Below are 12162 nucleotides of genomic sequence, written 5' to 3'. Positions count from 1 at the left end.
GGGTCCATGCTGGCAGTGCAGAGCCTGCTTGGGATTCTCCTTCTCTCCCTCTCTCTCTCTCTGACTTTCCCCCCGGCTCAGGTGTGCACATGCTCTCTCTCTCTCTCAAAATAAATAAATAAATAAATAAATGAATAAATAAATAAATAAATAAACAAACAAACAAACAAACAAACAAATAAATAAATAAATAAAAGAAGGAAGAAAGAAAGAGAGGGATATACAGGACTCTCAATTCTTAGGACCTGGGAGAATTCACTCATTCATTCACTCATTCTTTCATTCATTCATCCACTCATTCCTTCAACAAATACTTTGCTTGTGCTGTGTGTGAAGCACTGGGGATTCAAGATGAATGACAGGGGAACCTGAGTGGCTCAGTCGGTTAAGCATGAGACTTCGGCTCATGTCATGATCTCACAGTTCATGGGTTCAAGCCCCACATCAGACTCTCTGCTGTCAGCGCAGGGCCTGCTTCATATCCTATTTCCCTCTCTCACTGCCCCTCCCCTGATTGTGCATGCTCTCTCTCTCTCAAAAGTAAACATTAAAAACAAATCAAAAATTTTTTAAAATAAATGATACCTGTCCATGAATAGCTTCGTCCAACATTTAGACCTGTAACTGGGTGTGGGGGATGAAGAGAAAATGTGATTAATAACAAGGAGGTAAAACTTTAAAGTTTCATCCCTGCCTCCTTCTTTCCTTTAAGCATCCTCTGGGATCAGAGACACCCAATACTTTTACCCTCTAGCATGAATGCAAAGATGGGTTACTGTGAAATTACTGAGGCTAAAGCTTCTGGATCCCTTGCTTCCTGAAACAGGGTCTTCTCCTACCCTGTCTAATTTTATATTTCTTGCTTAAGTGTTGCCCCTCAGAAATATGTAGGTCTCATTCACCCAAATGTGGACCTACCCTTGAGTGAATGTTTTCCAGAGCCAGATCTCTTAAATGCTGCTTTTAGGAATTACTAGCTAAGGATCCTGGGATCCTGGTTTCAGCTTTCATGGTTTCTCTCAGGGGAGCTAAGAAGCTGGGGACCGTCCTCAAAGTCACAAGTGTAGCTGATCCCACGTCTGTTCCTATTATGCCCACTCTCCTCCACTTACCATCAGCCGCCCCTGCTCCCTCTTCCTTCAAAGTCAGCCCTGGGCTGCAAAGCTTCTTCTGACTCAAGCTCTTTGGAATTTGATGCTCCAAGAATCCCCTCAGCAACCTCTCAGTGGGCTATCAGGGCAGGCAAGGACACCTGCAAGAAATGCAAAATTAGACAGACTAATAGAAGGCCCTGTTTCAGGAAGCAAGGGATCCAGACGTGGGGCTGGTGGGAGGAGCCAAGGCAGTGCAGCAATGGAGAGCCGCTGGAGGCTGGCCACTGCCCGCTGCTGGCCTTCCCAGGGCAGGGCTGTTATGTCAAGCTCACCAGCGGACTCAGGTTTATAGGCATTTATCCAGAGGAGACCGCACTCTGGGAAATGTTTCACTTTCACCCAAGTCACAGGTGATTCAAAACTGGAATGTTATCAGTGTGCGAACAGGAGGGCTCGCTGGCCAAATAATTGGCTCTGGTCACTTGCTCAGAGTCCTATGCCTTGCCAGGCAAATCCACAAAGCGTACCAAATGACAGACTGGGATTTGAGTGACTGGGTGGCAACAATACTGACTCCTTAAGAGCAAGTACTGTGCCTGTTAGCCTACGGTCACATCTCCAGCAGCTAGTAAAGGCCCGTGACCCATGGGAGGTGGTCAGTAGTCTCTGATTAAAGAAAGGGGATTTGCTGTTCTTAGGAGAGATGAACTGCCATTCTTTTGGACTAGTTCTCTCTAAACGAACAGCACGAGCCAATAGTATCAGAGCATCTTTATCCTTGGGTAGTGTGGGAGATACCCTATAATTTCTCCAGACAAGCCACACACAAGCCTTCTGTTAGGACTCATTATGTCCCGAGCATCCACCTTAACTGTTACATTCCAGGGTTCTTTTCCAGAGTATGTTTTAACTCCTTGATAGGTTTGGGGGGAAACTTGGGTGACAGAACAGACACCAGCTGTAGAGGTCTTGTGCATCTGAATTCGTGTTGATTCCACTCACTTAACTTCATGTTGTTGTTGTTGTTAAGATTTTATTTTTGAGTAATCTCTACACCCAATGTGGGGCTTGAACTCACAACCCTGAAGTCAAGAGTTGCACAATCTACCGACTGAGCCAGCCAGGTGCCCTTCTACTCCCTTGACTTCAGAGCACCTCAAGTTTGAAGGAGGACTTAACCTCGTTTTGACCTCAAACTTTCTAACTGATTAAGTTGTTCTTTCCAGCTTGTCTCTTAACTTAGGCAAAAGACCCTGAGGGCAAAGCATCCCTGATGGGAACAAAACGACCCCCTCAAGCAATCAAGACGGCCCTGAGCCAGCAACACCTGCCTGGGATTGACCCCAAGACAATGACGACTTGACCTTCACTGCCCACCTGCCTGTATTGACCAACCTTTGTCCCACATTCTCCTTACATAACCTGGAAGTATTTTCAGCACTTTGGAAACAGTCTTTGAGACGCTAGTCCACCGTCTTCCTGGTGTTGGCCTCACTGAAATAAAATCCCTTTCTTGTTTCTCCACCACTCATCTCTCTGCCTTTGGATTTTATCAGCGGGGAGTGGCCAAACCCAGCTTGGGACCCCTGGAGCCAGGTGCTCTGGCACCCCTGCTGCGGCCTACACTTTGACTTTCCTTAGAGCAATCAATCCTCCATAAGCCCCATTCTTCCCAGGATCTCTCCATGTGGGTGTGTGAGGTTAAGTTTGCATATGATGTTCAGGCATAGCCAAGCAGGAAATGCTTTCATTAAGAATTCAGAGACCTATGGAGATAACCCATGATGGGGTAGGGAAGTTGTGGGTCAGGGGGGGGTCGAGACACCAGGGCTCCAGCTCTGGACATTTCATTCATTTCACAAATAAGAACCCAAGGCCACTCTCCCAGCCTACATAGTGCAGGGCTGTACTTGAAAGCCCAGAAATGAAGAGACATTCCCTCCCAAGAGGAACACGGTGGGGGAGGGAATAGTTTAATTTCAATAATGGAGGGTTGTAAAATGAATTGGGAACACTTAGTGGGGTGGTTCTCCAACTTTATTGCGCCACCTGAATTCCCCATGGCTGTTCTTTCAAATGTAGATCCTGCGTGCCACCGCTCAGAAATTCTAACTTTAAGTCTTAGAGTGTTCAGGGACTCTGAAAGCTTAACTAGCCCCCTTCCTTCCCCCATCCCCCCACCCCACCAAGGTGATTCTAGAAGGAAGGGGTCAGGAAAGGGGTTGCAAAGGCAGAGATCTACACCTCGTTTTTATTTTTGCTTTTTTTCCTAAGTTTTTATTGATTTATTTTGAGAGAAAGAGCACACGGGCACATGCTTGAGTAGGGGAGGGCAGAGAGAAAGGGAGACAGAGAATCCCCAAGCTGGCTCTGTGCTGTTAGGGCAAAGCTCAAAGCAAAGCTGGAACCCACCAACTGTGAGATCACGACCTGAGCCCAAATGAAGAGTCCAAGAGGCTTAAACAACTGAGCCACTCGGGTGCCCCTACAGCTGATTTTTAAAGGAAGGAGTAGAAACTTACCAGGCACAGAGGCACAAAGTGGTATGACCTTACCTTCCACTTTGGGAAAAGGAAGGCCAAGGGGTAGGACTGCCACAACTTCCTGCCCTACCCAAACTGACAGCTTTATCTCCGTTGACAACTGTCAGCAGAGACTGAAGTGTCCTGCCTCCTGGTGAAAGCAAATCTTATCTGGGCTCCTCCTCACTCCCTCCTCCACCTGCCCCACTGAACACTGACACACAAACACACAGGAACGCAGCTCTTCCCCTCGGCCTCTAAACGTGCTGGAGTCTCCTGATTTCAAAAACAATTGGCATCAGAACGGTTCCCTTCACTCGAGGACCTACTCCACTTACCACCTTCTATCTCCCAATTATTTCAATGCCAATCTTTTTTAAACATAAAAAAAAAAAAGGAAAAAGGGGAGTTCCCCGGGTGGCTCAGTTCATGTGAGCGTCCTACTCTTCATTTCGGCTCAGGTCATGATCCCAGGGTCATGGGATGGGGCTCTGTGTTGGGCTCGGCGTTGAGCATGGAGCCTGCTTGAGATTCATTCTCTCTCTCTCTCTCTCTCTCAAAAAAAAAAAAAAAAAAAAAGTTTACGAAGCTCGTCTATGTTCGTTATAGAAAATTTCAAAACTAAGGGGGAAAAGGCCCTTCACATTTGTATCATATGCTCTCAAAATACTCTTGACACTTATCAGAACACCAGTTCAATTCAATTCATTTTGTCACCAGAATGTGAACAACTTGAGAATGGGAATATGGTTTTCTTTCTCATCCTTGTGTCTTTGGTGGACACAGAAGACTCTCAATAAATATGTATATGTTGAACAGGAGCACCTGGATAGCTTAGTTAAGCGTCCGACTCTTCATTTCATCTCAGGTCATGATCCCAGAGTTATGGGATCAAGCTCCCACTTGGGGTTCTCTCTCCATCTCTCTTTGCCCCTCTTTCTCCCCTGCACACACACTCTCTCTCTCAAAAATAAACATTAAAAAATATGTATTGAACAAAAATGTACATCATTTATATTGCCCCCTCTCATAACCATATTAAGAATCTGGGATCTATCCAGTCTTTGCTAAAGAAAGAAAGAGAGAAAGAAAAGAAAGAAAGAAAGAAAGAAAGAAAGAAAGAAAGAAAGAAAGAAAGAAAGAAAGAAAGAGAAAGAAAGAAAGAAAGAAAGAAAGAAAGAAAGAAAGAAAGAAAGAAAGAAAGAGAAAGAAAGAAAAAAGAATGGCATCATGCCATTTAGAAAAGGCATCATTTAGAAAATGACCAGAATATATTTTGAAACCTGCTTTTTTCACTGAAAATGTACCACAGATATATTTCTAGCTGCTTTGGTTTTATATAAAGCATAATAACTTTGTCTTCAGTTTTAAATATTAAAAAACAATGTAAAGGGGGCACCTGGGTGACTCAGTCGCTTAAGCCTCCGACTTCAGCTCGGGTCATGATCTCAAGGTTCGGGAGTTCCAGACCCGCGTCAGGCTCTCTGCTGACAGCTCGGAGCCTGAAGCCTGAAGCCTGCTTCGGATTCTGTCTCCCTCTCTTTGCCCCTCCCCTGCTTGACTCTCTCTCTCTCTCAAAAATAAATAAATATTAAAACACACAAAAACTTTTTTTAAAAAAAAGAACATTATGATAAACATCCTTGTATCTAAAATCTTTACATGTATCATGATTCAGATAGGCTAAATGTCTTGAAGTGGGACTGCAGTGTCAAAGAATGGGCAAAGCCTACGCATACCTCTTGAAATCCTGTTTTGCAATGGCTTAACAATTCATATGGGTAAATAGTAAGAAACAGGACTTAAAAAAATATCAGGGGGCGCCTGGGTGGCTCAGTTGGTTAAGCATCTTGACTTTGGCTCAGGTCATGATCTTGCGGTTTGTGAGTTTGAGCCCCGCATCGGGCTCTGTGCTGACAGCTCAGAGCCTGGAGCCTGCTTTGGATTCTGTGTCTCCCCTTCTCTCTGCCCCTCCCACGCTCATGCTCTGCCTGTTTCTCAATAATAAATAAACATTAAAAAACAATCAGTGTGTGTGGGAGGGTCTTAGAATGCTCAGGAAAGGCTTTTCCAAAATGATCTTAAGTTAAGCCTGTCATATGAAGACTCCGGTACAGGCATGCCAGAGAAGCAAATGCAAAGGCCCTGAAAGCAGAAAGAGAGACCAGACTAAAGCCAGGGCAACCCACTTAACGCCGACCACACGGTGCATTAACACTGACCACAGGGCAGAGAGTAGTAGACAAGTTGGATAAATAGAGATAGACCCTATATAGACTTTGGACCTTGGTAGGCATTTCAGTTATCATCTGATCTGTAAGAGATCTGGAACATTGAAAGTGAGCCATTGGGATGCCTAGGTGGCTCAGTTGGCTGGGTGTCTGACTCTTGATTTTGGCTCAGGTCATGAACCCAGAGTCATGGGATCAAGCCCCACATTGGGCTCTGCACTGAGTGTGGAGCCTGCTTGGGATTCTCTCTTTCTCTCAAAATACATAAATAAACATTAAAAAAAAAAAAAAAAAAAAAAAGGTAAGACATTGAAGGGCTTTAAGCAGTAGAATAGGATCCAGTCTGTGATTTTGAACAACAGCTCTAGGAAGGAAACAGATCAAGATATAACAATGTTTGTCTCTGGGTGCTAAGATTATAAGCAACTTTTTTATGCTTTTCTGTATTTTCCAAAATTTTTCTTTTTTTCTTTTCTTTTTTTTTTTTTAATTTTTTTTTTCAACATTTATTTATTTTTGGGACAGAGAGAGACAGAGCATGAACGGGGGAGGGGCAGAGAGAGAGGGAGTCACAGAATCGGAAACAGGCTCCAGGCTCTGAGCCATCAGCCCAAAGCCTGACGCGGGGCTCAAACTCACGGACCGCGAGATCGTGACCAGGCTGAAGTCGGACGCTTAACCGACTGCGCCACCCAGGCGCCCCTTCCAAAATTTTTCTGATGAACATGTATTACTTTTACAGTTTGTTTTTGTTTTGAGTAGGTTCCACTCCCAACGTGGGGCTTGAACTCACAACTCTGAGATCAGGAGTCACATGCTGTACCAACAAAGCCAGCCAGAATGCCAGTTTAAAAAATTTAGTCAAAAAAGAGGCTGCCTGGGTGGCTCAGTTGGTGAAGCAACTGACTCTTGATTTTGGCCCAGGTCACATTTCGTGGGCTCAAGCCCCCCATCAGGCTCTGTACTGATAGTCAAAAAGGAAAAAAAAAACAGCTAACTGGAAATGGTACAATGGAAGACAGCATGATTGGTAGTAAGGAGTCAAGATCACTCTGAGTCTCAAGGATGGATGATAGTGGCCTGAAATGGTTTGGCTGCCTCGGGAATGGAGAAAGGGGTGAACTTGACCAATGTTTCATGGATAAAATTTTCTGGTGACCAACAGGCCATGAGAGGTAAATGGGAGGGAAGTCTAGGATGACTGTTGACTTCATCTTAGGTGTCTGAGTAGGTTGCGACTCTGCTCAACTCTAGGGGATATAGGAAGAGCACAGACATGGTAGGGAATAGGAGTGGCTCACAGCATTAAAAACCAAACAATAAGATTAATCAGGTTATACAGCTGAGGAAGAGAAGTGAGAATTCTTCCAAGAAGCTTGACTCTGAAGAGAAAGAAACAGGGCAGTACTGGAGGGAGTATAGTGTTGGAGTGGGTTTTTTTTTTAATTTTATTAATATTTGAGAGAGAAAGGGACAAAGTATGAGTGGGGGAAGGGGCAGAGAGAGAGAGAGAGAGAGAGACAGAATCCTCAGCAGGCTCCAGGCTCTGAACTGTCAACACAGAGCCCGATGTGGGGCTCAAACTCACGAACTGTGAGATCATGACCTGAGCCAAAGTTGGACGCTTAACCAACTGAGCCACCCAGGCACCCCTAGGGTTGGAGTGTTCTTGGACAAGAGAAATGAACCAGTGAGGCTGAGCAGTTGGAAGTACAGATGTTGAGGGGGAGGCTAAGGGAGCATGATCCAAGATGAGATGAAGTGGGATCCTAAGCAGAAGTGGGGATGAACCAAAAGAGGGACATCTCTGTTCTTCTGGGACGGTGGCAAGGACGTGAGGCAGCAGGATACATATGTACAGATTCCCTTGGAGGCTCATAGTGGGAGGGGAAACTCTTGCTTTTTGAACTTTACTTCCTGTGATTAGAAGGTGAGGTTATCTGTTGGGGATGTGGATGCGTAAGTAGTTGAAGCCAAGTGAAATTTTCTAGCAATCTGAAAATAGAGGGTGCCGATCAAAGACACAAACCGCTGAACAATACTGAGTCCCAACTGCAATTGGACCCACTAGATTCTGTAACAGCTCTCCCCTCCACCCAATCTGTACATTTCCATCATTTTGTGATCTGCTGTGATCTGCACTCCAAGCAGAAATAGAGTCACGCAACGGATTCAGGGCTGGGAGTTTGCAGAGCTGGTGCAGCTTGAAAATGAGGGGGTCTAAAGAGTCAAAGGTTATGAGTGAGAATAGCGAGTGGACCGTGGCGGCACCCACTGGGTCAGGAAGAGAATGGGGTTAAAAGGAAAACGAAAGGTCAAGTGGAAAGTTCAAGGTAGTGGGGTCCTAAGTAAGTCAAAGAATACATTTAGTGCTAGATTAAGAAAACTGGACAAATAGGAAGTCGTAACAGGAAGTTGTGTAACCAAGTTCCAGGTATGGTCATGAGGGGAGTGGGTGGCTGAAGTATAGGTGCACATGGTTAGATTGGAAAAAAACCAAGGCATCACAAGGCCAGAGCACTACTTAAATGTTGGCATCATTATCATTTCTCATTTGAACAATGAGGGGGTTGTAAGAGTCTCTAAAGGCAGAGATTCTTTTTTCTTTTTCTAATGTTTATTTTTGAGAGATCACACACAAGTAGGTAAGGGGCAGAGAGAGGGGGGACAAAGGATCCTAAGCAGGCTCCACACTGACAGTGACCTGGATGTGGGGCCCGAACTCACCAGCAGTGAGATCATGATCTGAGCCGAAGCTGGATGCTCAACCCACTGAGTCACCTAGGTGCCGCTAAAAGCAGGGATTCTTAAACGTTTTGGTCTAACAACCCCTTTACACACTTAAACCCAAATTTTAACAAATTTTTTGTAAGCTTTTTTTTAATGTTTGTTTATTTTTGAGTGTGAGCGGGATCTTTGAGTGTGAGGGGCAGAGAATCCCAAGCAGGCTCCACAATGTCAGTGCAGCGCCCCACTTGGGGCTCAAACTCATCAACCGTAAGATCATAACCCGAGCTGAAGTCAGAGGTTTAACCGACTAAGCCACCCAGGCACCCCAGCAACAAATATTTTTAAGAAAAATAACAATTTTCCAAAAGAAAAACATCTGGAGGTGTGACAATGTTTTACAGCTTTGCAAATAACTTTAACATTTGGCTTAATTGAAGACAGCTGGATTCCCTCATCTGCCTCTACATTCAAACTATTGAGATGGGCTGTTCAAAGTATGTAAGAAAATCCAAGTAGTGTCACTGCCCCCTGAGAAAGATCTTGAGGACACTGGACTACACCTTCAGAAGTTACTTTAATAAGCATTCTTCCCGTTTTAAATCATTCACTCATTCATTCATTCACTCACTCATTCAACACTACTGGATCCCGGAGATAGAAATGAATCATGTGATTGCCTACCCTGGAGTTTAGCTGAGATGAAAACTAATTAAAAATTACAGCACAGGGGCGCCTGGGTGGCTCAGTCAGTTGAGCATCCGACTGTTGATTTCATCTCAGGTCATGATCCCAGGGTCATGGGATTGAGCCCTACATCAGGCTCCACATGGAACCCACTGAAGATTCTCTAAAATAAAAAAAAAGTAAAATAAAATAAAAATTACAGCACAGCATTAATGAGAACAGAGGAAGGCGCTAGTATGCCTAATAGAGGCAAGGAAGGCTTAACAGAGTACAGGGAATTTGAATTTGGGCCTGAATTTCCTGTGTTCTCTTTAAGCAAAGGGAAGAACATGTGCAAAGGCCCAGCAGCAGGAATCAATATAGCACAAGACAGCACAGGGTACACTGGGAGACAAAGGAAAAATTTGTTGGACCTTATATAAGAAGTTAGGTTTCACCCTTTGGACCATAGGAGGCTGGGGTGACAAGAGCTTGCTTTTCTGTTTTTCAAGTCAGTTTTCAGGTATCATTTATATAAATAAACTTTGCCCTTTTTGTGTGTACAGTAAACACTAAGACAATCAAGACTTAGAATATCTTCATTATCTTAAAAAGTTCTCTCTGTAGTCAACGCCCACTGTCCCACCCTCCCTCTGAGGCACGTAATTATTGATGATTTCTGTCTCCATAATTTTTTACTCTGAAATAATAATGCACTCACAGGAAGTTGCAGAGAGGGCCCATGTACACTCACCCAGCTCCCTCCGATGATAGTAGCATTTTACAAAACTATAGAAAACTATCAAAGCCAGGAAGCTGACATTAGCACAATGCAATTAACTAGGCTACAGACCTTATTCAGATTTCGCCAGTGTTTACATTCATTAGCTTGTTTTACAGAACATAGTTGGGCCACAATATGAAAGATGGGTTAGTGAGGTAAGGACAATGGAAGAACTCAGAGGTACAGGGAAAGGAAAGGACTGGAGGAACCATTTCTGAAGACCAGAAATCATCTGATGGACAATTTGGTACAAGCACTTAATCTTTCTGGAAATGACATCTCCCATACCACAGAACAGCAAGCAGAAGGTTATTTTAAAGCGAAGGGCCTGACCTCTAACCGAATTGAGGAAATGTTTCCTTCAGCCATGAAAACACCAGATAACTATAATATTCCTTCTCACGCTTATACAAAGAAGAAAAATGTTTAGTCATTTTCATTTTCTTACTTTTGACTGATTGCAAACAGTGAAATAACTGTCAAAGATCTGAGATTCTCTTGAGGTTTAGACACTTTTTCTGTTTGCTCTCCTTAACAGAATAAGCTAACAACTCCCCAAACTGAAACAAACTAAACCTCTATACTTACTCTTATTCCTTCCTGGAGTCCAGTTATTTTTGTTGCTTCTCTTACCTGCTCCAGCCATGTATACTATTGACAATGCCTTAATGTCTGTACCTTAATATATTTACAGACATCAATTACTCATCACAAAACTGTAGGGTGTGGTTGTCCTCACTTTTATAGCCCAAGACCCAGAAGCTCCTTAGTGTTGGTACCCAAGATCACACACACCAATACTGTAAAGTGCTTAGAAAGGCACATGTTCAATAAGTGTTAGCTAGACTTGTCAGAAGCCGGGTTCTCTCCACTTACCAAACCCCAATGATAGCCTGGATGGAACTCTTTCTTCAACAGCTGTGCTGGACTTAATTTAGGCAAAAGCTCCACGAGTGCAATGGAAATATTTCTGGTGACAAAGTCCAGTTTAAATCCCGTTTGTTTAAACCTTATTTGGCTGACAGCTAGTTTATCACTAGTTACTACCAAATAGAGTGCTTGGGTAGATCTGAGTGACTCAATACTTATTTCTTGACTTTAAAACAAGCTTTTTAATATGTTTGAAAGTAGATTTAATTAAATATGGTAACACTATACTGTGTCCTGTGCTAGATATTTTATACACATTTTAGCACTAAATCCTCCAAATTTCAACTGTTATGATCATTATTAGCCATATTACCATCTGTAATCTGGCTGATTTTAAAGATGGAGAAATCAAGGCCTAGGAAAGCTGTCATGCGTTGCCCCAGGTCACAGAGCTAGTAACGGGGTGTACAGGATTAAGAACAGCTTTCGCCTAGGGACAGACTCCTATATGATACACACACAAACCAAAAAGCCCAGAACAATTTCAAATATAAAAGAGTAAATTAAAATAAGCAAAAGCAAACATAGGACAAAGAAACGGAGGCTCAGCAAGGTTAAATAACTGGTCCAAGGTTACAGAGAGACTATCAGAACCAGAATCCGATGGCAGATCTGTCTTGACTCCAAAGCATAGTTCATTTCCACCAAACCACGCTACCACGGACACCTGGTAAGGGGTAGTATAAATATTCATTGAATTAATAAGTCTGAAAACAAAGTTGACAAGGAAGAGGGTTAAAAAAAAATGTAAAAGAGAAATGAAAATGGAAAGGTAGTTCACGGGCAAGGGAAAAAAGGAAAATACAAACACACCCTCCAACAGTTTTCCAAGCAGCGCATTCAGGGTGAGGCAAGGTCCTGGAACAAACTTTGCTCGGGTCCCGCCGGACACCCAAGCTGGCGGGCGCGGAGTCTTCAAAGAGATGGTTCCGGAGGAGCCTGCCTTGGAGCACAGCAGCGAAGTCCGGCCGCCTCCCGCGCCCACGCCCTCTCCCGACCGCGAGTCACCCGGCCTGGCAACACGCGACGACGACCGGAGGGCTGCCGCCTCTCCCTTCCGAGCTGCTGGTTTAAAAAGAAATACAAACACATGTCCCCAGGCAGCCCGCAGCCTCTCCTCGGGGTCTGGGCCCGAAGCCCGCTTCCCGGGTCGGCCGGACAGAAATGCGCCCGAGGGCCAGAGACCCTCGGGGCTGCAGCTCGTCGCC

The sequence above is a fragment of the Puma concolor genome, chromosome A3 (genome assembly GCF_028749965.1).
Source record: "Puma concolor isolate L17-30 chromosome A3, mPumCon1.1.hap2, whole genome shotgun sequence".
Classification (NCBI taxonomy): Eukaryota; Metazoa; Chordata; class Mammalia; order Carnivora; family Felidae; genus Puma; species Puma concolor.
This window is presented reverse-complemented; position numbering follows the sequence as displayed.